The following is a 25,926-nucleotide window of genomic DNA, read 5'->3' as shown; positions in this document are numbered from 1 at the left end:
TACGCATGGTAGGCTACCATTGTAGCCTACAGTTGAGGATACTGCTGTACTAGTACTTCTAGCCTCTGTCACTTGTTGGTCAGTCGTTGCCATTATCATTACAACTAAAGCTCGAGGCTGCTGTTTCAGAAAACCATTGTGTTACGAGAGTTAAGGTGTCGCGCAAATATTTAGCAACGTTTAAAACATCACTAAGAATTCGAGATGTGACAACAACACGCTCTACAAAATATACTGTAACACAAAGTTTCATTTTTAAAAATCGACTGTCCAGCGTAATTGTGAAGACATGTTTAGTCATAATTCCTGCAGAGATTTTTTAATTTCTCGCGCCCCCCTTGTGAGCCTCACACGCCCCCCAAGGGGGGCGCGCCCCCCAGTTTAAAAACCACTGGTCTAAAGGTTTACTCAAACTACACTACAACAAACGGTTTACCAAAACAGAAATTATTTAGCGCACTATAAAAATGATTGAACAACTTGCAATTAATTTCAGTCTTAGTACCAAACCTTATTGAACAGATTAAAAAGTCCTTAGCGTAAAAGAGATAATACTTGCTTCGCCTAGCCTAGATCAGTGGTTCTTAAACTGGGGAGAGCGTGAAGATTCTCCAAGGGGAGCGCGAAGGTCGTAGGATTGACTGGTAATGTGATCATAGTTTTAGCTTTATTTTCCAGCACTCACTCTTGCGGTTGTTGTTTAGTCCATTGTTCAGTAACAATGGCTATTTGCTACGTTTTGATCATGCTCCACTGATCAGCACCGCTCTGATTGGTCAAATCATTGCTCAAAGGGGATTTTTTTATGGTACCTTTTAGAAAGTTGCTGCCGAACCATCGCATTCCTAAACAACTGCTCTAAGGAGAACTGACTAACGGCAAAGGTCATGTATGTGGTCAAAGAAAACGCTTTAAAGACACTTTGAAAGCTTCCGTAAAAGAATTCGCCATCGATGTGATTCTTGGGGAGACTTAGCCGCAGAACGACCAACATGGCGCAGTCTTACTTACAAATGCGCAGAATCAGCTGAGAAACACCGTACGCTATCTGCTGTTAAAAAAACGAAAACATCGCAAAGCAAGAGCCTCAATCAACCCTGGCCCTAGCCAACCATCCTTCCAATGTCTATCCTGCAGTAGAAGCTTTACCGCACAGATAGGCCTCATCAGGCATCTCGGCACTCATGTAGCATACACTGACCAAAGTCCACACTAAAAAAGCTTGATCTCAATCTCATTGGCCATCTTCTAAACGAAGGGCGAACATCATCTTCCCCGTTTGATACGTTGAACTGTGTCATTCAAAGTGTTTGAAGTAGCAGAATCGATGAACTCAACTTTTCGGCAAGTGGTTTGGTTTCTGCAGCCAATATCCTTTTTGTTGACATACGGTTAAGCAAGCTGGAAGGTGTTTTTTGTGCAAATTTATTTTTTGATACTTTTTCCATTGTGTCTCGTAATGATAAACGCATTGTCACTGGTAACATTTATTAATTTGCACTTGAGAACCATTGACCAACGATTTGTTTTCCTCAAACTTTTCAATTCCTCATAGTTTTCATCAAGAGTGTCGCCTTAATGCTTTTTATAATCTATAGCAATTGAAGGTTTCTTAGTTGTGATAGTCAGTTATCGATCAGTGTGTAAGGATATCACGAAGACAGTGTCGTTTTGGTACATATGACAATGGCACAATGTTTTTAAATTGTCATACAATGCTTCAGTACTTTCCACCTCTCTTCCCTCGATGATTTGAGCTGCGATGATCACACCCATTATCCATTAACTTAACTGTTCCTATCAATGCATTATATAGTAAATAAATGATCGGAATTGAAGGGGAATCTGTAACAGTATTCTTCTTATGAGGTAGAATACAAGAAAAAATTGAATCAGCTGTAACGTGTGGTCTGCTTATGTTATTTCAACAGACGTTGTACTGATGTTTTTTTTATTTTTTTTATTTGTGGTGATGTGTAGACAAATAATTTGTCTGTAAGTTTGAAAAGTCAATATTCTAAAATTTTATTTGTTATCTTGACATGTTAATTTGTTTGTAAAAGTACACTAAAACGACAATTTTATTTGTCTTGATCCGATTTCATGGTCTTGATAACAATGAATGTCTTGATGAGTCGTGATAACAATAATTGTCGTAATGACAATGAGCTAGCTCAGACGCATGAAGTGTGTGTAATGTATGCCTGTGTAGATTTCCCTTCATTCCTTGTCATTTACGACAAAAATCCAAACCTTGCCAACTACAAGACTGCCCACAACGGAACGATATGTGTACAACCAAAAACTATGTCTACAAGATCATAATATTATGCAATAAATGCAGGGAAAGGTACATTGGCTGCACGATCCGTTTCCTCTCCTGTCTCAAAAAACAGCTCAGATTAACCCATTAAAAGCCGCCACAAGTTTCCGTTGCTCTTTTTAGGAAATATTTTAGCCACAAAGTTGTATTGTCATAACTTTTGAATTACTTAAAAAAAATTTGATTATTTTTGCTTTTTTGATGCATTTTTTTGTTTGCCTTTTAAAAGGACACCGGCCACATAGTCAAATGTAAATCTCGCGATACCTTAACATAGGAAGGTGTTTGTTTCGGTAGAAATTTGTCAGATCTTACTTGAAGGACGTTTCAAAGTTATTGTATGAACATATTATATTCACGGTAACCATCGGTGTAGCTAGTGGGGAGGTGTCCCCCCCAGTTGGCAGTCTCACCCTCGGTCGGAAGCTTGTGGCAGTAGAATATTTTTAAACGTAAACGAAAAAGCATAGTCAAAATCTTTTTTGAAATGGATTTGGCTCGTATTCTATTTGCTGGTTCCTACTTCACGCGTTCAGGGGTGCAAAATCATGGTCCGCCCCAGGCGGCACAAACCATAGCGATACGCCACTGACAGTCGTCGGCTCCAGCTCGTGACCGAGCATTGGTTTCGTCATCAAATCGAATTTGGCTTTAGATGGTGATGTCATATATGGCTTTGGAGGCCAGTGTATGATGGAAAAGACGTGGGCAAAAGTCACATTGTATGGAGGGTGAGGATTGTATGAAGATAGGGACGTGGTAGTTTTAACTTTTCTAGTGTTCGTTTTTCTTGGGCTTTTTGTATCCTTTTTTTTCGAAAATTTCCATGCCCTCCTTAGATCTTTTTCTCCAGATTAATCTGTCACTAGCAAGGTCTTCCCATGAATCCAGATCAATGTTTGCATGGTTGAGGGAGACTTTCAGCTGATCTTTGTATCTCATTCTTGGTCTTCTGGGGGGGGGTTCCTGTCTCTAGTTGTCCCTCTTCGTTGTCCCTTCTCATGACATGTCCTGGCCAGCGAAGACAATGTTGCAATATGGTGGCTTCTGATCTGTGCAACCTAGCGCGATCAAGGATTGCATCTTTGGTAAGACAATCTTTCCAACGAGTGCCTAGCATTTGACCCAGTTTCCTCTGCTGAAAATTTTCAAGACGTTTGATGTAACGGCGGTATAATGTCCAGGTTTCACAAGCATAGAGAAGAGTGGATAGAACGACTGCCTGGAGGACCATAATTTTTGTGCTTATAAATATAGCGAGGTTGTTGAAAACACGATGGTTAAGTGTTAAGTCTTCCATAGGCACAATGTGCTGCTTTTACACGATGTTCAATATTCTTTGACAGTAATACAAACAACCAAAAAAATTTGGCCATGTGGCCGGTGTCCTTAAGGCAACAATAAATATAAAGCAAAATAAACAAATAAAAGAAGCAAAACCTTACACAAATTAGAGTGTAGTAGGAAGCACATTATTACAGAGTGTCAAACTATGAAGAAACATAATTCATATCTATTACCAATAGGCGATAAAACATGCATGTTTCTCCTCACTTCACTTTATCGGGCTCTTCTCATTTTTCAACAATTTTCAAACTTTCACAAAATTCAGAAAAAGTACGTTGTTTGCAAATATTTATCAACACCTTCCAAAACAGACCCTAAACAACTACTAGCAAGTCCAAAATGATTCAATCAAAATAAGATGATGCAATACTGATGCATTCAAAACGATGTCCTTTTAAAAGGACACCGGCCATGAATGGGTTAAAGTTTGGTCTTTGATCATCAACAGCAGTGCCTCGCCGATTTTGAATTTATAATCATTGCTAGTGATAACTACGCGGTACAATTGCGCTTCAAAGAGGCCATTTTCATAAGTATATAGAGTCCAATGATCAACAACCTTACCGAAACTGATTCAACAAAATTTCACAGCAATAACGCCTAACAACGCAGACACTCAACAGACAGCAGCTTCAAGCCAAAGAAAAGAGCCGCATTAAAGAACGACTCACTGAATTCAACACCATTCGTCATAGCACATGACTAGGGAACTGTGTTCCGAAAGTTAGTGCAATTCGCTATTACCACATCAAACTTGCAGGATCAGGCTAAAACAGATCGTTCATATCTACATTGTGATATTAATAACTGTTAGTAATTCACAGATGTAACATTTGGTGGTGGTTTAGAACTGGTAAGGCTGAACTGTGAGAAACAGGTGGAATGAATGAGAGTTTACTTGGATACGTAATAGCTGTTCTACCGCTGATTTTGCGATACTTCGGTAGCAAAAATCATCATGCTGCAGGTCTCCTAAAAGCATGAATTTGAAAACAACCGAAAAATACTTTTCCAGAACCTTCTCAACCATCCTTCACGATTAGATCGACAGCCGCCACAAAGTCCAGGTTGTGCTCATGATTAATCCTGCCTACCAGTGTCCATCCCAAAACATACTCTAGATGCTGTCCAAAAGGCTTACATTGTTCCTTTCACAATTTTATATACTGTGCGGTCACTGCTGATGTAGTATCCACATATAGTCCGCTACAAAACAAAAGCAATCCCGTAAATTTTTTGAAATAAGAAATAAAAACTTTTTTTATGCTAGATGTTCCACTGCTACATGCCCATTCACTTTCTCAAGCAAACAGGACGACGATTTACAACAGAATAATGCACAGACACAGGACGAAGCAACCATAACTCCAAAAAAAAACTGCAGTTTACAGAAAATCACGATAAACAGAAATCATTGTACAGTATCTCAGAAACGATCGATGATAGAAAAAAAAAAGGTTCCATTTTTGGAATCAGCGCTGGAAAATTGCACAGACACACTTAAAAATGTGGTCAAAAAATGTTTGAATTTTGTTACGCAGTGTAATGAGATACGAATGAACATTTTTATCGCGATTTTTTTCGGACGACGTTTTGCAATATCTGTAAAGTAAAAAATAATAATGATGAATAATTTCACAAAACCGCGGTTTGAAAAGGCTTCACCAAAAATTTGTTGCGGGAAATTCTTTGTTACACGCGCAACATTTGCAAAAGAAAACTGTTGGTTTACGTGTTTATAATGCTTATTATGCTGTTATTCATTAACCAATTATCTTTGTTGTATATCTTGATGCGCTTTTTTTAGTATTGAAGCCACTGTGCAACGTAATCCACATTGCTTTCTCGCCACAGTAATCATTGAAAATATTTTGCTTTGTGCATCATTTCGAATAGAGACTTCCCATAAACTGTCACACATACAGCTCAGAACCAGGTTGATTATTATGTATCTTACAGCCGTTGAGTGGCGGTTGTTCTATGTGTGGAATTATTAGGTGTAGCATATGACTAAATTTATGCTAAAGTCGAGAAAACCTTACTTTTGGGTCCCGACAGTTGTTTACTTTTTCCTAGGGGGCATTTTTGAAAGATAAATAAAGATGCCGGAATTGTCTATCAATTGTCTCAGATATGGGCTATCTTTTTCAACATTATTTGATTTATAAGTTAGTCCCAGTTTTGGTACAAACGGATATAGTTCTTAAATGGCGGATATATTCAATAGCCAGCAAATCAGCCTTCTGGTAGGCTACATAGACGCAACGTATTCAGACATTGAATCAATCATAAAGGAAGCTGATTTACTGTTTGTCTTATGTAACTCGATTTGTAATAATTTCATTTTTATCTTGCGCCCATTGCAACAACATACAGTACCCTTCGAATCAAAGATGCAAAGATGACAGAAGTAAAACCTTTGTCTATGCGACATAAGATTTCAAACCTCCATTTCGTCTGTTTATCTCCAAACCTTTAGTAATGCACTTACCGATTTGCATGTTTTGTTGAAACATAAATGGGAACACTTCCATAAAATGTTTGTTTCCTAACTATACTTTTTATGTCTTTATCAGAGGTAAGATTTCGTTTTGCAGCGTTCTTTTATACGTCAACACATATTTGCAAATGGAAAAACTATTTTGGATTGTTTGTCTGTGCTACTGTAATTATGTTATAGCGGATTCCTAAACAGCAACCTCTCATTTTTAGGTTGACTCAACGTCTGCAGACAATGAATTCGAAATGCATATTCTTTAATTATAACATATAGAGCAGGGGTCACCAAATGGCGGCCCGCGGGCCACATGCGGCCCGCCACACTGTATCGCTGCTGCCCGCGTAAGGTATCAGCGTACAAGTACAACTAAAAATACTTTTCTTGGGGAGTTAAAGAGAACGAAAGCAAAAATACTTTCCGGGAAGCATATTTTCACTTTGCATACGATTCCACCGACCGACCAATCAGATTATAGTTCTAGGTGGGGGTTGCTTAAAGTTATTCCAATGCGATGTCCAGCCACACTGTCCCAGTGGTTAATTAAAACGTCTGTTTTCGAAATTGTCTGTGAGCATAGGGTTGCTTATTTTAAGTTTGCAAATGTCATGTAAACACTAGTGCGAGTTTCACCGTTATTGTGTTTCACGAGCAGTGTTTTTTTATGCAAGTTTTTGTTGGCAAAATAGGTCGGTATGCCAACTCAATTTATAATAAATTGGCAAAATATTATATATAAATTTAGAGACTTTTTCTGATTGTATTATGAAAATATTTAGCTTAGTACTGCAAAACGTTTTTTTTAAGAAATATGGAACGCTTCACGATTTTGCGTGTCATCCTTGCGCAGGAGCCATGCTAATTTTCTCTGTATCGTTCCAATTATAGTATATGTACTGCCGAAGCAGCAAGTAGGCTACTGCAAAATGTTGTTAATCAACAAATTCTTGCCACGCTGATAAGCACCGCAAGTGACAGTTGTCAATATAAGAAAGACGGTTTTATAGACTCCCACAAAAAGGATGAAAAACCAACTCATTGCTTTTTTAGAGGGAAGACTGTTCATGAATTAAGATTTTTCGGTGATTTCCATAAGCGTTTGTTTCATGGTACCTGGTTTCTTTTTCCCTGCTGTTGGAGACTATTTTTCGCTGATATGTTTGCAGGTCACTATTGTTGCCTGTATTGCGATGTGTCACACATTTCCTTGTTTACTGAAACTGTTAATTGCAAGATTTCTTTTGTGAAGCGAAGTGACAACACCACTCTTGCTTGGCGATGAATATTCTGATGAAACCGCTCGCCTCGCTATAAGTGCACAAAACAAGTGGCCTCGTTTATTAGGCATTGTTAAAAAAATCAATAGTGTTGTAAAAGGAGCTTGGCCTGGCAGTAGCGTTGTTGGATTAATTTTGTTGCTACGGTATTCTAACATAAATATGAACAACATGTAACGCTGGATAGGCTACTGGATACGAAATGCGTTCTTTTCTAACATAAGAGTCAACCTACCTAACATTTTATAAGTGCGGCCCGCCACAGCTCTCCTTAGTGCCAAAGTGGCCCGCATGCAAAAAAGGTTGGTGACCCCTGATATAGAGTAATGCTAAACTAAACAAAAATTACTTTTTGTTTAGGGGTAGGATTACAATGAATGTTCTAAAACGATAGAAAGGATAAATGGATCACACAGCGAGTGAAAAACTTCCCACGATAATGTAGGCAGTTTCATAACAATGTCTAGCCACCTGAGACGAAATGGTTATTGTGAATGGCAAAAAGGTAGAAAAATTACCAGTTTAGATTTAGAAAATTTGCAAAGAATGAAAAGTAAAAATCAAGAAATTTCACATTTCTGACATATTTCCTTTTGGGAAATATTTCACTACTAGAGTGGGGTGTCCTCATAAAGCCCGGTGTCGCTACAGTGGCCGAGTGGTTAGCGCGTTGGGCTCGCAGTCGAGAGCCTGCATGTTCGACTCCAGCCACCCGCACTAGCTGTTGTTTTTCTGGACAAGAAACTTTACGATAATTGCCTCTACCTAGTGATCGATTTCGAGTAATGGGTAGTACCAAATTTAAGTCATAAGTAGAGTAGACAATCAGGAACAGACATTGCCGTCGGCTGCAGCGTGGGTCAGGTGTTCACGCAATGCAGGATAAAGATATGAAAAAACAAACATATAGACAAAGCTTTCCAAAGTCTATTAAACAAATCACAATCAAAGACATCCTGACTTTTTGTACTTATTGGTGCAAACTGTATGTGGTTACATTGTAGCCTAGTGTACTACGCAAAACGTTCTGGTGGTAACTTGTACTGAGCGTAATAGAAACTCGGTAATATCTACAGATCGATTTACTAAACCTGTGTTACTATTTGTTTACTTTTGGTTTTGTTGTTTCAGTTGAAAGCCTCTGCTGGAGTTCGCCTTGTCAAAACAGAGGAAGATGCAGAGGAAACCGTCAATCTTACACATGCGAGTGTACCAGAGGATATGGAGGCGATAGTTGCCAAACAGGTAGAAATGATTTCACTGTAACTGAACGAATCAGTAGATTGATGACGTAACTGAACGAATCAGCAGGCTGGTGACGTAACTTTATTAGAACATTGTTTCTTAAGTTTTCTAGTTCAATCTTTTCTATGTATCAAGGGGCCGATTGTCTTGGCTTTTATTACGCCTGGTAGTCGCTAATGATGATTATAACAGCAAAGTAGACTTATGCTGCAACTGGCACATGGATGATGAGTGTTGCAAACGGATGATATCTTTCATGATATAATCTGGGATCGAACCAAAAAATAAAGAGCCCAAAATGTAGATACCAAACTCATGTTCAGCAAACAAACGTTTCGAAAATTACACTGTCTTCATCTTCAGTGCTATAAATGTATGCAATCTCTGATGCCGCGTGGATTTAAATTAAAGCGGCATCAGGGATTGCTTACATTTATAGCACTGAAGATGAAGACAGTATTGTTTTCGAAACGTTTGTTTGTTGAACATGAGTTTGGTACCTACATTTTGGGCTCTTCATTTGTTGATTAGATTAACCAGGCGTTCCAACCATTTTGCTCCTAAGTCTGGGATCTTTTCCTCAACTGCACACTTGAACAAACAAATGCCGTATCTTAGTGTTGCAGGATTGCATCATAAACTCTTTCCTTGACCAATGATAAGTTGACAAGATAAACAGGTCGATTGGATGGACAGGCTGGTTTGATTGGCAGGCCGACAGGATGGACAGGCCAATGAAATAGACAGGTCCATGGTATATTCAGGCCTATGCGGCAGACAGACCGATCGAGCAGACATGCCGATAGGATGGACAGGCCAATGAAATGGACAGGTCCATGGGATATACAGGCCTATGCGGCAGACAGACCGATCCAGCAGACATGCTGATAGGATGGACAGGCCGAAGGGATAAACAAGTACTGTAGGTGAAATGGACAGGCCCTTGCGATAGACAGATCGATGAAATGAACAGGCCGATGGCATGGAAAGGCTGATGAGATGAACAAGCCCATGTGATGGACTGTCCGATGAGATAGGCAGGCCGATGGATTAAATTCTGGTGTCGAAGAAAGCAGAACTGACCTTGTTTCTGTTAAGTTAACAGCTTATCCCGCCATTAGTTATCCTCAAAGGAATGTCATCAGTCAATGTTGCTGATGTCACTAAGCACTCTTTATGATATAAGATCATGCCAGCTGACTAATCGAGTAAATTTGTTGTCATAGTTTTTATTTTTCACTTATCAAAAATAGCTGGTTTGAAAACATATCCATCACATATCCTTGGTATTGCAAATTATTTTTTTTTTTTCAAAGCTAAACATTGGACCATATTCGATTGTTTGGTAACTTTGTCACTTTTGTGATAATGTCGTAAAAGCCTAACTCAATTTAAAATCAATATGAAAACTATCAATTTGTAGTCCTTTGTTTATCTGTTAAAAGGAAAATAATTTTCAATGATTTTTTTTATTTTATACTACGTCATCAACAACTTGTGATCAACACTGAAGTTGATATCATGTTGGTTGTCAATTATTATTATTAGTATTTGGTCGATCAGGGATGAAAGCGAATTATTCAACAATTTATACATTATCTGTGGCATGCAAATATAGAAGTAAGATTGACATCTTCTAAAGTCAATGTAATCAATTTATCAAATTCTAAAACCTTCCAACAGCATTCACAAAACACAGAAAGCAAATGTTAATTAATCATTATATGGAATGCAGCAATAGTGTGTTATCAACTATAAGTTATTCCATTGCAGAGGGTTGCCACTTTGATCAGTCTCTTCTAATGGACAGCGTTCGAATCTTGGGAGGAGCACAAACTTTTTACCAAGTTGGAGATTCGATCAAAGTTTCATGCAAACAATCGCATAGTTTCCTGAACAGCGCCAAGTCTACAATCGAATGCTCGAGAAAGAACAAATGGGAAGTCGACTACACTTTCCTCCAATGCTTTTTTACGTAATAATCTTTGTACTTCATGACGAAAAGCAATACATCAAATTTGTTAAGACTTTAATAGCACGTCATCCAAACACAGACTGTTATTTTTGATTTATGCTTTGAATAGATCGGCTAGCTTTGTGAAATATCGAAGTAAAAGCATTTGTCGTATATGTCATGTTACCGTCAATATATTCCTGATACGTATTAGTTTTAAGTTTGTGCATACATTGTATTGTCTTTATTGTCTTATTGTCAACAAAAAACATATTGTCTTTTGCTGCTTACAGTGACAGTTTGCAAAGTTATCAACAGTAATACAACTTTAGATTCAACAAGTCAACGTTTGCTGGGTTCATCTGGAAATTTATTTTACCAAAAATCTATCGATTTCGGATAGGCCATGGCTGTGAAGTCTAAACCAGTGCTTTCAACTTTTTTCACCAAATTTTGGTTTGTCAATGTTGAAAGATTTTTGAAGATTTCCAAACGTGGACGTCCCCGGTGCCTCTGACCAGGAAATCGCCCCATCATTGCCGAGTGTTCAGTTCCGCGTTTGCGGTAGACATGCCCGATAAATGTCATTTGCCTTTTTTTGATAGTTGTGATGAGGACGCCAGGGGTGCACCCAGAGCGTCTCCACACTTCTTCGTTAGTGATTTTATCCGTCCAGTTTATTCCCATCATTCTACGAATGAACCAAATTTCAGCACTGTTGATCTTCTTCTCTATCTTCCGGCATACAGTCCAGGATTCACAGCCATATAACAGAACTGACCAAATGTACACATGTAAAATTCTTATTCTAGTGTTTAGAGAGATTGAATTAGATTTCAAAGATGTACAAGATATATAAACAAACATTGTTCGAACGTTAGATATCTTCTTATCACGCATCGATCATTCTTGACCGGTCAGGGCTTATAGGTAGATCTGTAAAATGCTCTGTTTGCGAAAGTTCTAGTGAAAAATTATTACAGCTACTAAAACTTTATCAAAAGTTAGGAAAACTCAAGGAGTATGACCAAGCAAATCTCAAGAACGCCAAAAACATGAAGCGCCAAAACAGAAAACTGGTAAAAAATGACCGGTCAGGGCTTCTAGTGTTAAATACTTTATGCTGTCTGTTAGTTGCTGTGACGTCATAAACCACTTTGAGTCGTCAAAGGATGTTGTAAGATCATCGCTTCCTTTTAATAAATTTGTGTGGTTTGCTATAATTGCAATGTGTGGTTGTTGTGCAGACATAGCGTGTTGAGAGGCAACCAAGCTGTTAACTTTTTCATCAACGCGATTGTTTTGCCTGGAGGTGAAAGATGCCGTTTTCAAACAACTTGTCAAAAATCCCGCTAACAATCTGACAAATGAAGTCAAGCATGCAAGAACCCAGCTGAGAGATTCATAGTAGAGGTCGTGTGCTAGATAGAAATTAAAATAATTTGACTTCATAATCAAATCACGATCTTATATCTCAACAAGGAAATATTAGCAATAGTTATCTGTAAGGCAATTTGTCAACGTCGGATAAGAAGCAGCATAGCAGATAAACTTTGTTCGTAGCTTCAAAAAGCAATATGTCTTATCAGAAATCGCTGTTTATCAAAAGCCAATGCCAACCATACAGCCTAAAAAAACAGCTAATCAGCAGTTATCGAATATGTTAAATCTATGAATGATATGTCTCAGGGATAGCTGCCAAAAAGTGTTTGAAAAAAAATCATAACTAACTTATGTTGTTCTGTTAATATCAGAAGTTTATTTTTTTGTCTTTTTAACATAAATACGGCAGTCCATTAAGTGCAAGGTCAGTTTACCTTGGGTTTCTCTCATTTCCTATTAAGTTTCAATGCACAGATCTCAGTTTTAACCAAATAATGTATTTGAAACCTCTCTTATTTATCCTTGCTATTCATCAGCTCATGTGAGCGTATACCATACTTCAGAGATTATGGGAAACATAAAGCATGTCTTTTAACATTAAAATGATTAAGTTTTCAAACTATAGTTGTTGCAAACTAAGCAGATTAAATATAGTTTCAACGAAGGAATTACCTAAAACAAATATTTCATTTCGACATATTTGGCCTTGATAGAAGACTTACAACCGATTAGAGAGGGTAAGGTCAACATAGCAGGTGGGGCGAAGGCAGACAAATCCTCACCTAAACAATGAGAGCAGTTTTTACTTTTCATTATCATACTTAGTTTAGGGTTTATTTATAGCGCTGATTTCAAAAATTTGATATTTTTCCTATCAGCTCAAATTTTTGAGATATGCTATGCCCCGGTAGCACTAGATTTTACTTGGTATTTATGGTAACAAAATTAGAATGCACTTATTTTTTTTAAGGAATGTTATTTGTTTAAGACATTAAAGACACAAACAATGTTAATTATGTATGCTTCATGCTCAATAACAGAACAAATAAATTATACAGCAAATACAATCAATCGTAGTAACGTAAATCATCTGAGCTCTCTGGCGTACAATACGCAAGAAGTTCCTTTTGTCATACAATTCAAGTTCTTGTTCTTACCTGTCATTAGGCCTACTAATAAATGTGATAGCTATGTCATTTATTAATAAATGTCGTTACCAATAAATGTAAACTATTTTCATCAACCGCTGGTTGTCAGAAAGACAATTGTCATCCTTCCATTCTATGGAAATGTTTGCAATAGCTTTTGAAAAGAATATTTCAATTCAAAAAACAGAAATGTTCATGCTTTCAATACCTACACAACCAATTGTGATGAATATGGAACGGAATGCATCAGTTGAATTGTATAGGCCCCCTTATCAGGCCCCTTATCAGCTAACCTATGTGTCCTCTGTACGCAGCCCAAGTCACATAAACGAAACACAACTGGCTGCTTGGAACGTGAGTCAGATGGTTATTAAATCTGCATGAGACAATAACAAAGCAAGCAAATGATATGAAGTTATACGTCACATAGTGACTAAATTGAAACGTTTTGACTTCAACATAACCATTGAGTTTTCTAAAAACAAACAATAGATTAAAACAGAGTGAAGAACAAGATAAGCTAAAAATAGTTCCCCTAACTGTCAGTGTAATCGAAGAAAGGTACCAGGAAAAGTGCAATGTCACAATAGTGGCTGATTACTGCCAGAGCAGCAAAGAACCGGCCTTGGTTTAATACCCTCGAAGAACTTTTTTCTTTTTCTTTCGTTTTATCCCTCTTTGTCGCAACTTGCGTTACTGTGCGTATTTAATTTGGCTACTTTAACTCTTTCATATATGGGCTTTTTGAGACGATGTTTTTCTGGGCAGGGGCACAAAGTGCCTTAAAGTTTAACCGCTTATAACTTCTTTCAGTTATGAACTAGAATCTTTTACCGCTGGAAAAACAATCGCAAGGCCTTTGGGCGTTGAATGATATTAACATGTTTGTAATACATATTATTAAAGTTTGTTAATAAACGTGTTTATGAACGCGGGTCAAATTTGAAAGTTGCCTGATTTTTATAATAAAGAAACAAATCTTTCGTTTTTCCCACTCTCGTGTTATTTGCCTTTTTCTAGACCTCTTTTTCGCTGTGATGGTCAGAAATAAAAACAAAACTCAACTGAACTGTGAAGACGTATTGTCGCCTGATTAGTTGCGCTTGGCCGGCCAACAAACAAACTATGTCAATTCGGTGATTACGACGACGTTTGACAGCAATAGATTTATTTTTGATTCTTTTTGATGCATGTTGTATTCCCATAATCATAACAAAATTGCTCGATTATTGATTTCACAACGCCTTATCGTACCCTAGATTCTTGCAAGTATATTCACTTGTATTTATCTCGTAGAGCGTCGATACAATATAATATAACACCTGTCATGCTACATACATAACGTATTTTGTCAGCACCACGGTGTAATGAATTCTAGGTCATTGATTTTCGTTATGAGTTCACAGCGTCCCTACAATGAAGAATGAGAGGTACTTCAAGCGGTCCCATCATTGCTAAAAATCATTATACGTTTCACATATTTGTGTAATTGGTTGTAACAGTCAAATTATGCCAATTTACTGTCATTCAACCTATTTAGACAAATATAGATGAGTTTATATCGAACAGAAAACAAAGTATCCTGGCTCATTTTAATTTCTTTGCGCAAAACTTATAAACTTTACAGCTATTCTACGTCATTTTGATGTCTCATGGCACTTTGTTATTTATGAGATGAAGAATACTTTGAATAAGACACAAAGCATTCCTGATTATTGCAGCAAACTCTTGAATTATGTAAAATCGTACTGATGAATTCCTCTAAAGGTGCGATATAGATTATCTGCAACACGTTTGCAGTATATTTAGCTCTGGGAGTATTATGAGCAACTATCCAAATAAAACGACATCTACGATATGATAGTATGCTAAAGACCAACGTTGCGTATAGGAGTAATGTAGAAATGCGCATAATACCATGGCGATATTACAAGTCAGGTTACATCATTAGGCTATATGAAAAAAATATGTTTTATGGTCCAATTAATTTGATATTGAAAAGGCCAGAAGTAAAGTAATAAACTTCGGAGCATAACCGTAGGATTTAGAGGAAATTCGGACTATGAATATCAAAGCTAACACATTAGCGAACATATTATTCAAACGTTTCTAAAACTGCTGTTTTCATCGTCAGTCAAAAGTAAGAATGAAGCTATGTTTTTACAATGGAAAAATCAAGCGAAAAATGCGATACAGTAGTTGAGTCACCTCGGCTATCAAAATCAGTCACTCAACAACGATTCAACATCTGCCAATGTTGAATCAATGCAAATGGCTGACTCTGCCAGCAAGGGATAGTATAGCGTCTGAATAATAATTCTAACGAATGTCTGCTCTTTCCTCCAATTATTGTATTATTAAATTTAACTTCTTAATTGCTCAAAACACGAACAGTTGAAGAAAAAAATCTTCTCACACCCTATGTTGGATTTATTTTTCTTGCAAAATGAAGTCATTTTGTTTCAGCAAGTGGCCCGTGTGTACCTTATACCACAGTTCAAAATTATGGCTTCGAATGTGTATTATGATGCAAGGCAAACGGCAAATTTATTAGCAACCGAAGATGAAAGAGATGCAAATTTTTCGGATAGTGATGTTGATTTTCTTTTATCTGATGGTGAAGGTGGTCCGCTAACATCTGACAAGAGTAACGAAGATGAGGTCGTGACCGTCAGACATAGGCAGTCCCAACGTCGTAGGAGCCATGCCGTCAAATCATTAGATAGCTCCTTGGATGAGGAAAATTACCATACATTGCCTGACCAGGAAGAGGAGCGAATGTCGGTGGTTGTTGACTAAAGAAGTAGAGTGAAAGTTGTTTGGAGTACCAAGCAACCATCAATAAGAGGAAGACAAAACTCTGCTAATGTGGTGCACAGTTTACCAGGAGTAAAGCGCGATTATCAATATGCAACGACGTCGTATGATGCATGGCGTTTCTTATTTACAGCAGAGATGATCTACATCATTGTTTCAAGCACCAGCACATGTATACGAGAGAGGCTATTGCGAATATCGGAGGCTCAACGAACATCTTGGCATGCTTCACAATTTCAGCAAACTGATGCCATGGAACTAGAAGCATTCATTGGATTGTGGTGTATTAGAGGACTACTCAAGCGAACATTTCACCAAATTAAGATTGCTTTTCCCATTTATATGGACATCCTATATTTAGTGCGACAATGTCGTTGAACCGATTCAAATTTCTGTCTGCAAATATTCGTTTTGATGATAAAAGCACTAGGGCTAATCGCTGGCAAAGTGACCGATTTACAGCAATCAGAGAACTTTTCCAATATTTTACAGGAAATTGAGAAAAGATTTTAATACCAGAAGACTTCCTTTCACTGAATGAGACTTTGTTTCCATCCCGCGTTGGTGTGTCCTTCAGGCAATAAGCTTCAGGCAAAAAATAAGCCTGCTAAATATGATTTGTTGCTAAGAAGCATAAATAGTGCGCGTATGTCATTCACCTATACCGCCATAGCTTATGCGGGTAAGCCAGTAGGTGTACCAGGACCACACTATCTGACTTCCACTATGGAATATGTGGAAACGTTGGTACACAATTTGGACAGAGTTTCTTCGCCTCAAGGACGAAACATATCCCTTGATCGCTTTTACACTTCACTTGATTAGGCAGAATGGCTTTGGAATAAAACATAACTTTAGTTGGAAAATGGCAAAGCAATAGAAAAGGGGTTATAGCGAGTTATAATCTCTCACTGATTGGGAAGCCTTCAGTACCAAAATTTACTGGGAGGAGTCGAGAAACCACATTACCGTTACGTCGTACGCAGTCAAACCAAAATCTACCGGTAAACGCAATGTTCTGGTCTTATCAACTATGCAGCCAATCCTTGGAGTAACCAAAGATGACGGAAAGGAAAAACCTGCAATAATCAAGCTCTACGATTTTACCAAGGGTGGGACTGATGTCGTCGACGAGAAGATGGCATATTATAGTGTCAAGCCGAAATCAGCAAAATGGATTGTGTCTGCATTTTCTTACATTTTAGACGTTGCGCGGGTCAATGCGATGACCATTAGTTACTTGAACCGCGAGTTGTCCTTTTCACAAGCCAAGGGAGACGAAAGTTTTGTGGAGGGGTGGCAGCTAGCCATGTCATTAGTCAAATCACACATGTCTAGACGATTGGATGATGTACCTATTCTACGTGGGTCACTCCGCCATACTATTTCAACATTTTTGGGACGAAACCATAGATTAACAGCAAACTCAAATTTGCTATTATCAGTGGTTTTCATAATGAAATAGCGGGCTATCATAAGATTTGTTCTTATCATGTTATCATTGATTATGAGATTAGATATTTTAATCACAGTATTTGGTCATTTCTGCTACTGTATATGGCTGTGAATCCTGGACTGTATGCCTGAAGATAGTGAGGAAGATCAACAGTGCTGAAATTTGGTTCATTCGTAGAATGATGGGAATTAACTGGATAGATAAAATCACTAACGAAGAAGTGTGGAGACGCTCTGGGTGCACCCCTGGCGTCCTCATCACAACTATCAAAAAAGGCAAATTACATTTATCGGGCATGAACGCGGAATTGAACACTCGGCAATGATGGGGCGATTTCCTGGTCAGAGACACCAGGGGCGTCCACGTTTGGAAATCTTCAAAAATCGTTCAACGTGGACAAACCAAAATTTTGAAAATCTAATTGGAAGTATGGACAATCGATCGTTGTGGAGACTCACGGTAGCCGACGCCTTATTCAGGCATGGCCGATGATGATGATGATTTGGTCATCACCGTTTTATTCAAAAGCGGGGTATTTTTCTATCTATTAATTGATCGAAATATTACTTATAAAGCTGTGCGGTTCAATTTCATTACCATTATACTTAACGATGCTAATTTACTACACTTGCAATACGGTCTGTTTTGTACAATATTTCGTACAAGTCATATTTTTTTTGTGACTGGAATTTCTTGTCTTCAAAAAATTTTGATAAGTCAGTTTTTCTCAATGCAATGACGAGCTGCATGTCTTTATTTTCAATAAACAGTGCCTGGATGACATTTTGTGTTTCCATTTTCGCTGATAGGCATTACTTTCACAGATCAAACGTTTGTACTGTTTCAACGTCTGACGATGGTGAACCGCTGTAAAGCGGCTGATATTTCCTGCGAAAGTTTTGCGTAACAAAAAAGCATTCATTCAAGAGGAATGCAATTTGAAATAAACTCATGATTTTCTTAGGTTGTATCGCAACACCGCTGAACGTTGTATCGACATAAGCAAAGTATCTATAAGCTGTTAGCACTCGCAATGACACGATAGGACATATTAAGCTGTGCTTATTTCTCTACGATGAGAATTAGGTCAGGGCAAGAGCGGCAAACCAGAATTGACCTTTCGCTGCTTGATATTTGAGCAAACAAATTATATGGTAGATTATAAATATTAGTGCAATTTCTTTGTAATGTAAAAACGCCCAAAAATGCCTTATTTATAAGGAAAAGTAAATTTTTGTTTAGTTTAGCGTTACTCCATGTTATAATTCAAAAATATGCGTTCGAACAGTCAATTTTGAAGCTGTTTTCGGGAAATTAGAATAAAAACCTACTTTCTATCGTTTTTTCATCTCAAACACTTTATTTCAATAACTTTGTGGGCTAAAATTTTAATTTCTACACGCACAATACACATGGCTATTATCTTGCAAAATATTTTGGCTCTGTGATTTTCATAGTTCCCGTTATTAGCGATTAATTAGCACGGGGCTAAAATAGCCCGTGTCGAATATCGAATATCGTGACGTCACACGCGTGCCAAGGGGGGAGTTGTAACCCCCAAACCCCCCCCCTCCCTTGGCTACGCCACTGAGATGCTGTATCGGAGGATGGGGTAAGACACATCAGAAAACACATCGCTTGGCTGTAAATCTACACTGTCTTCGCCGTTCGCAATGAAGCGTCCACGTTATAAGTTGCAAACTTTTTCACAGTTCAGAAGAGCTTTGCCAGCGCAGAATTGCATCTTTTGTTGTTACCCAACCAGACATCTCTCACCAACCACAATCTACAAAGCTCACTCTAAACTATTACTTACATACGTTCGACGTCTGTTGATGTTGTGTATGTCTTGTAAAAGCGGCGCGATCATTCTGGTTACAGCTGCACAAGCTAACTCAAGGCGAGGCACGAAAGGAAATGCTCATAATAATTTGACGTCTACTGGCGTTGAATCAATGCAAATAGGGTGATGTTTCTATAAAAGATTCAATTCTGCAAGTTGTGCACGTGCTATGCGCCGGCGCGTAACACCAGTGAATAAAGAAACAACAGGAGAAAATGTCTGCTCCTAAAAAGAGCAAACTGCAAAAATGTTTCTGACAAGGTGTCATAAACCACGTTGTATTTCAAAAAGTATCTGAGATACAAATTTTTGAGTAGCATCTCCAATATGCGTATGAACTTTGTGACAAAGTCATGAAATTTCAGCTTTTTAGAATAGTTTTATCGTATGGTTTTCAGCGTTTAAAATTTCGTAAGGCATGAAATGCCCTAGCCCAGGGATGAAAGTGTTAAGCTTTTTTATCCCATTATTAGTTTCTAAAGTGTTGAGAAGTCTCCAACCAGCAAAGCGATACGTTTTTGTTTAATTTTTCTTCTTGCTTCCTTTTTCATCTTGACCATTTCAGTCAGTATTGGTTTATTGTTTTCTGATGTAACCGTATTATATCCGTCCGACTGCAACTGTCGTTGTAAACATTGTTCCATGGATTCTTCACAGCGCCGTCCAATGAAAAACCGAATAGGATGAAGCGAAATGCTTCATGAAAGGCTGCGATTGCGAAAACGACTTTAGCCGTTTTTCTCGGGCTCGAATGACAATATGTCGTGATACGCACATACTGTAAATTCTTAAAATGGTTTCTATTGTCAAAGATACTTCCAGAACTCAAATGCTACAAGCTTTTGCAAAAAAGCATGCTTTTAAAAACTTTGAAAGAATTCTGGTCTCATAGGCTATATGACAACTAGGTCAAATCTTGCATCATTGGGAGTATACCATTTATTTAAAAAACCAGAGAAAGCCACCACATTTTGTGTTAACCAGTGTTATCATTTCAATGGTTGACTAAATTGGAACAATAAAACAATTGTTCCAATTTCAAAGTTTGTCACATCGAGAACAAGGTATGTTAATCGTCACAGTATGAAGTCACTAAGCTTATTTTCTTTATTTTGATGTTACAAAGGAACCAGCTTGCGCCTTCACTTCTTGAATAGTGAGAAAGGGTTCCATGAGGGTTCCACAAGGGTTCCACTTCTTGAAAAGGGTTCCATGAGCGACCAATACGTTGACATGTCATCGCTTGGTAATATTTTGAATAAAGCTTTCATTTCATGCATCGTTGGTGATTCAACCAATTTATGTCGCATATAATTGGAACTAATAAGTGTAGCTCTTTTAGCAAACACAAAAAATTCAATGCAGTTTCAGCGGATTGTCAAATGCATGTCAGAAGTTTTATCGTTTGTTTCAATTCATACTAGAGGTAATTGTTTATAAAAATCAGTTTTGACTAATTCATGAAACCGAAATCTTTTTGTATGCATGCTGCTTCAAGGGGTGATGAAAAGTGCAGTTTCAAGGTGTGATGGAGAGTGCAGTTTTAAGGGGTGATGTATGCATGCAGTTTCAAAGGGTGATGAAGAGTTAACAGTGATAGTAGGATGAGTGTTGCCAACTTTTGCAACCGCATTACAAACGCACTGATGTGTTGTACCAAATAAACGTCATACGTTATATTTGTTGCATCATTAAGTAACCACGCCAGGTTGATAGGAAGTTTGCGGTATGAGAAGGAAAGGTCTTTAGTTGTAAAGAATTACATTTTGTATCTTTACTATCCATTTTCCATTACGAAGACCTTTCTCGTTGCAGTAACAACGGAAAAGCTCACTTAGCAATTATCAAGCAACAAAAGCAGTAACTTGTCATTTATTTCCATTAAAAGCGTGACGTATACATTTACTCAGCAAGTACGCGCGAAGTAAACCCACGAACTCCGGAAGCAATTCATTAATGTTCTACCGGTCAGGCGTCTCTTAAAACTGGAATAAAATGTCCATAACTAAGCCAGTACAGTAAAACATGGCATGCGACTACCTTCAAACCTTCATTCTGTATTGTAATTCCGCATGATGCATTCCACGTTCGCCTCGCAACCTTTTGTGTCAGACGATTCGCGTACAGCAAAAAAAAAGTTCACAAAACACGAGGAAGTTATAACGATGACGTAACAATGTAACCATCAAATCTTTTCAAGGATTTTATTCTTTTATTAAAGATTGGGCGATAAAAGGTATGTCACCATTTTTACAAGACTGTTCCAGAAGCTTTCTTTAATATGGTTTCGAGGGAGAGTTCGGTTTTTTATATCACAGACAGGCAAGGAGAAACAATACAACAGGATTGAGCATTATAACAATATATTTACGTATTTACAAGTAACTTTAACAGTCGAACCTTTTCGACTGAAGTTAAATCCTCATCATGAATTTGAATATATTTTTAATAAATGCTAAACGTAACTAGCTAAGTGACAAAACAACGCAAAAAAACACAGCGATAGAATACCAGCAATGCGGAAACAAACAAACAGACGAAAAGCAAATGGAATTACATTAGGGCAAACGCACTCTCTACAAATAAATTTGCACCACACGATAACGTGGTGCATTTAATATATGTTGAGGAGAATCGACGAGGCTCCCATAAATAATTAATTGTTTGTTTAAATTTGAATTGTGGCGTTTAAGTAACAGCGCTTTCTGAATTTTTGTGTCAAAATGGTATTTTTCTTTGAGAAAAATTTTAATTGAGTTAGCAGAAGGTTTTTGATCGGCGCAATCAGTAAGAAAACTCCACAATTAAGTTTCCCCAAGTAACTTTGGTAGCGATACTTTCACACTAAAGCACGCAATGCTGAAAATTCCGAAGGAGATTTGATGCTTAGCACTCTGACGTCATCATTCTTCCCAAATTGATAACAGAGGAATGAAAGATCACGATTGTTTTTGGCAACTAGATTTGTTAGGGGTAGGTTGTTTGAGACAATGATAGTTTTCCGACAGGATGACTGGGGTATGTACAGTACTTGCCGAAGGTCTTGTCTTATATTTATGTTGTTTTTTTACAGCTGAGTTGTCCGTATTGGGCCCAAAATACGGACTTCCACTGTATATCGCTCCCGCGAAATGGGCCATGATGGAGGTGGCTAGGTTAGGTCGAACATGGGAGTTGTTTACGTTGTTATGTCTAGGAAAGTCTGAATTTGACAAAGTGGTTTGAATTTGTTGACAAATAAGTTTGTTTTGAGTCATAGCAAATCTACCGAAGAGTCACAAAGTAGTTTTCTGCCCCTTACCCCACCTCCACATCGATCTCATTATCGCTTCCTTTTCATTACGAAATTTAATAATTAAAAAAATGACAATTAACTTTTGCTGTCTTTGTTTTTTTAATTACAGCTTAGAAAATGCATGAAATGAAGTCTTCAATTTATTGTTTTAGCTTGCTATTGCTCTCCATATGTCATGGTAAGTTTATTAAAATAGCAAACTTGAAACGATGAACGTTTGCACAGCTATGAAACGTCAATCAATCAAAAAGTATAAAGCTTCTATGCTAGCCAATAAAACTAGCTAAAAAATATTAAGTTTAATATTGCTTCAATGTACAAAGAGCTGGTTTTGTTGACAGGAATATGCCAGCATTGATGCTTTTACAATATTTATTATACACAAAGCAAATGCAAAACATATTTGTGCTTGCTTGGTAGAAGCATTACTTTCTTCCCCGCGTACTCTATTGGTGGACAAACTGTCATATCGAAATTAGTGAATTTTTAATGATTATATCTTCATATCATTTTATGTTATTATCTTTTTCAGTTTGCTTGAGCCAACTAGACTGTCCTGAAAGGGACACAAGTTCTCTGGAAGATGGAAGAACCTGCAAAATAAATTGCACAAACTCAAACAGTTGCAAAGTCAGGAAGCAGTGTATCTGTGATGGGGCCTGTGGTATGTCATGCATCAATCCAGGTTAGTGGCAATGTTATTTTATGTTTGTACATACGTCATTAGAAATGACGTGTGTGGCGATGTTCTTTCATTTAGTGCACACGTCATTAGAAATGGCATGTGTTTCGAAATTAGATAATTTTAAACTATTGGAAATGCAAAAGAAATCACTCAAATCTTTTATGCAGTTCTTGAAATGCTTTTCAGATGCTAAATGCACTTCCCCACCTAGAATCGAACACGGGTCCTTGGATGGTGTATTTCGATATAACAGGGTAATCAGATACCGCTGTGACGAAGGCTACGTAATGAATGGAACCTCTCGAAGAACTTGCCGATCCGACAAGAAGTGGTCCGGGATTACTCCATCCTGTGTCTGTATGTTCATATTGAGTAACATAAGAAATGTGCAAACAAGTCACAAATGTCCCAATGTTTTTTTGTTCACCATCACAATGCCAGGGATATAAAGGCACACGTAAAATATGCCAATTCGTCACTCCGATTTTAACCGTCCGACTCTGGCTGTAAATTTGATGTAATTTTTGATTTATGGAACAAAAAAAATAGTTTAAAAAGATGGAGTGGTTGATCTTGATCTCTGTTGTTAATTTGTTTCGTGCGCAGGTTTGCGCAAATTAACCCTTTGCTTTTCAACGTTTTTTTGGAAGTTAACTGCTCAAGGGGGGGCCGTTTTTGGATCAAATTCAATCAGCTGCTACGTGTTATCCGCTGGTGCTATTTCAACAGAAGTTGCACTGATGTGAAAACAAATCATTTGTCTATAAGTTTGAAATATCATTATTTTAAAATTTTATATGTTAAACTTGATATTTCACTTTTTGCAAAGGTACCCAAAAACGACAATTTTGATTTATCTTGCCGCTGTTTAATTACCATGCTAATCCGATTTCATGCAAAGTTCTGAATAACAAAGACCTCAATCGACTGCACGAAGTGTGTGTGCGGTGTGCCGAATCATTGCATTGATAAAGATTTACGACTTGAGGGCAAATGTTATTGTAAGCTACTCACTGATTCTAAAATAGCTACAATCAGAGTAATATTGTTACACGAATTTGAAAAAAAACAAAACTGCGTTTGTTGTCTTACATTTTTGTCCTAAACTAATGCATTCCGAAACTCATGGCTAGCTTCTAGTTTTATGGAACCAAATTTCTCATAAGTAACACCTTAGCCTGCTTGAATAGCTGCTTACATCTTCGTTTGTGTATTTTAGGTCTGCAATTGAGTTTGTAGTATGAATATTTTTAGTAGAGAGAAGACAATTGAACAAGTTGTTGATATTATCTGAAATTTCTAAGTTCATATTAGGTGCTTTTGAAATTGTGGATTTGTGTCAAGTCGCATCACAAATATCATGCAGGCTCCATCATAAGTCATTTCGCTTACGGGTGTTTATAAACATGACTCATAAATTACATCCACAAAAATACAGCATTTACATCAACAAAGCTAAGTTCGAAGCTCATTTTTTATTGAAGATTGTGTCAATCAATTTGAAAATACATTTTTAGTCCGCCAGCGTCGAAACAATGCAACAGCGAATTGAGGAACATGCGTAAACAAAGGAAATGTGAAATAACCCACAGTCAGCAAATCTACATACATTTAACGTTTACAAATGTTGAATCAATGTAAAAGGACTGGATTGCTGACTGGGTCCTTATTGTTTGAAGCACAAAAAATACGCGTAAAGGCGACAACATCAGCAAAGCAGTGATTATGTTTCTGGCCAAAAAAAAATTAGCTTTTGACTTCAAAGATAAAAATGATTATAACGAAGCTTCAAAGTTTGTCGTAAAACATTTTGCAGAGATACAATAAACATAATCATTTTGTGCCAGATTGTGAGAAGACTTCCTAGATTCTTTCCAACCATTTGCATGATTGCAAATTATTTTCTATAACTTTATATTGCCAAAAAAGGGCTTCTTTGTTGAAACAACGTGGCTACAATTCTATAAAAAATTCTTAGGCCTACTACATTGAAGTAATGAAATTTTTTTTTGTGATTTTGCTGATGACGTTTTACAATATCCGAGAAGTAAAAAATAATAATGATGAATTATTTTACAAAACCGTGGTTTGCAAGCGCTTCACAAAAAATTGTTGGGGGAAAAGTTATTATTAGACGTAAAACGTTTGTAAAAGAAAATTGTCGGTTTACGTATTTATAATGTTTATTGCGCTGTTATCGAATTATAAACTGCCTGTATTGTCTACCTTTGTGGTTGCCGGCCAGCTTAGAGCAGCATGCAAACTAAGCATTTATGGTATCTGCATCGTGTTATGATTCTCGAAAATTTCCCACAAGGTCTTTATTTCTATCGTGATATTTTGTGCCTCTTCTGTCCTAAACTTGAAGTTGTTGTGCAGCACAATCCACATCGGTTTTTAGACTCAGTCTTCATTGAAAATCTTTTGTGTGGTGCATCATTTCAAGTAGTGTCTTCCCCTAAACTGTTACACAAATCGCCCAGAACCAGGTTGATTATTATGTATCTTACAGCCGTTGAGAGCCCGTTATTGCATGTGTGGAATTATTAGATGTCTGACTAAATTCATGCCAAAGTCGAGCAAATTCTGCTTTCGGAACCCTTGCCGTTATTTACGGTATTTTTTGTTGATAAGTTTAGGCAGCATTTTTCCAAGA

The 25,926-nt window shown here is 37.4% G+C and overlaps 1 protein-coding gene and 1 non-coding gene across 2 annotated transcripts in view; one reads left to right on the top strand and one right to left on the bottom strand.

The window, feature by feature from the left end:
* Positions 1 to 25,926, top strand: part of LOC145779150 (complement receptor type 2-like) — a 399,260-nt gene that overhangs the window by 62,440 nt on the left and 310,894 nt on the right. The window lies entirely within an intron of this gene.
* On the bottom strand, positions 6,973 to 7,077 carry LOC145785168 (U6 spliceosomal RNA). The gene has a single exon (XR_014291137.1). It is a non-coding gene; the product is annotated as a U6 spliceosomal RNA (small nuclear RNA).

The sequence above is a fragment of the Aplidium turbinatum genome, chromosome 1 (genome assembly GCF_918807975.1).
Source record: "Aplidium turbinatum chromosome 1, kaAplTurb1.1, whole genome shotgun sequence".
Lineage (NCBI taxonomy): Eukaryota > Metazoa > Chordata > Ascidiacea > Aplousobranchia > Polyclinidae > Aplidium > Aplidium turbinatum.
Note: the sequence above shows the minus strand (reverse complement) of the source record. Positions and strands in the feature narration are given on the sequence as shown.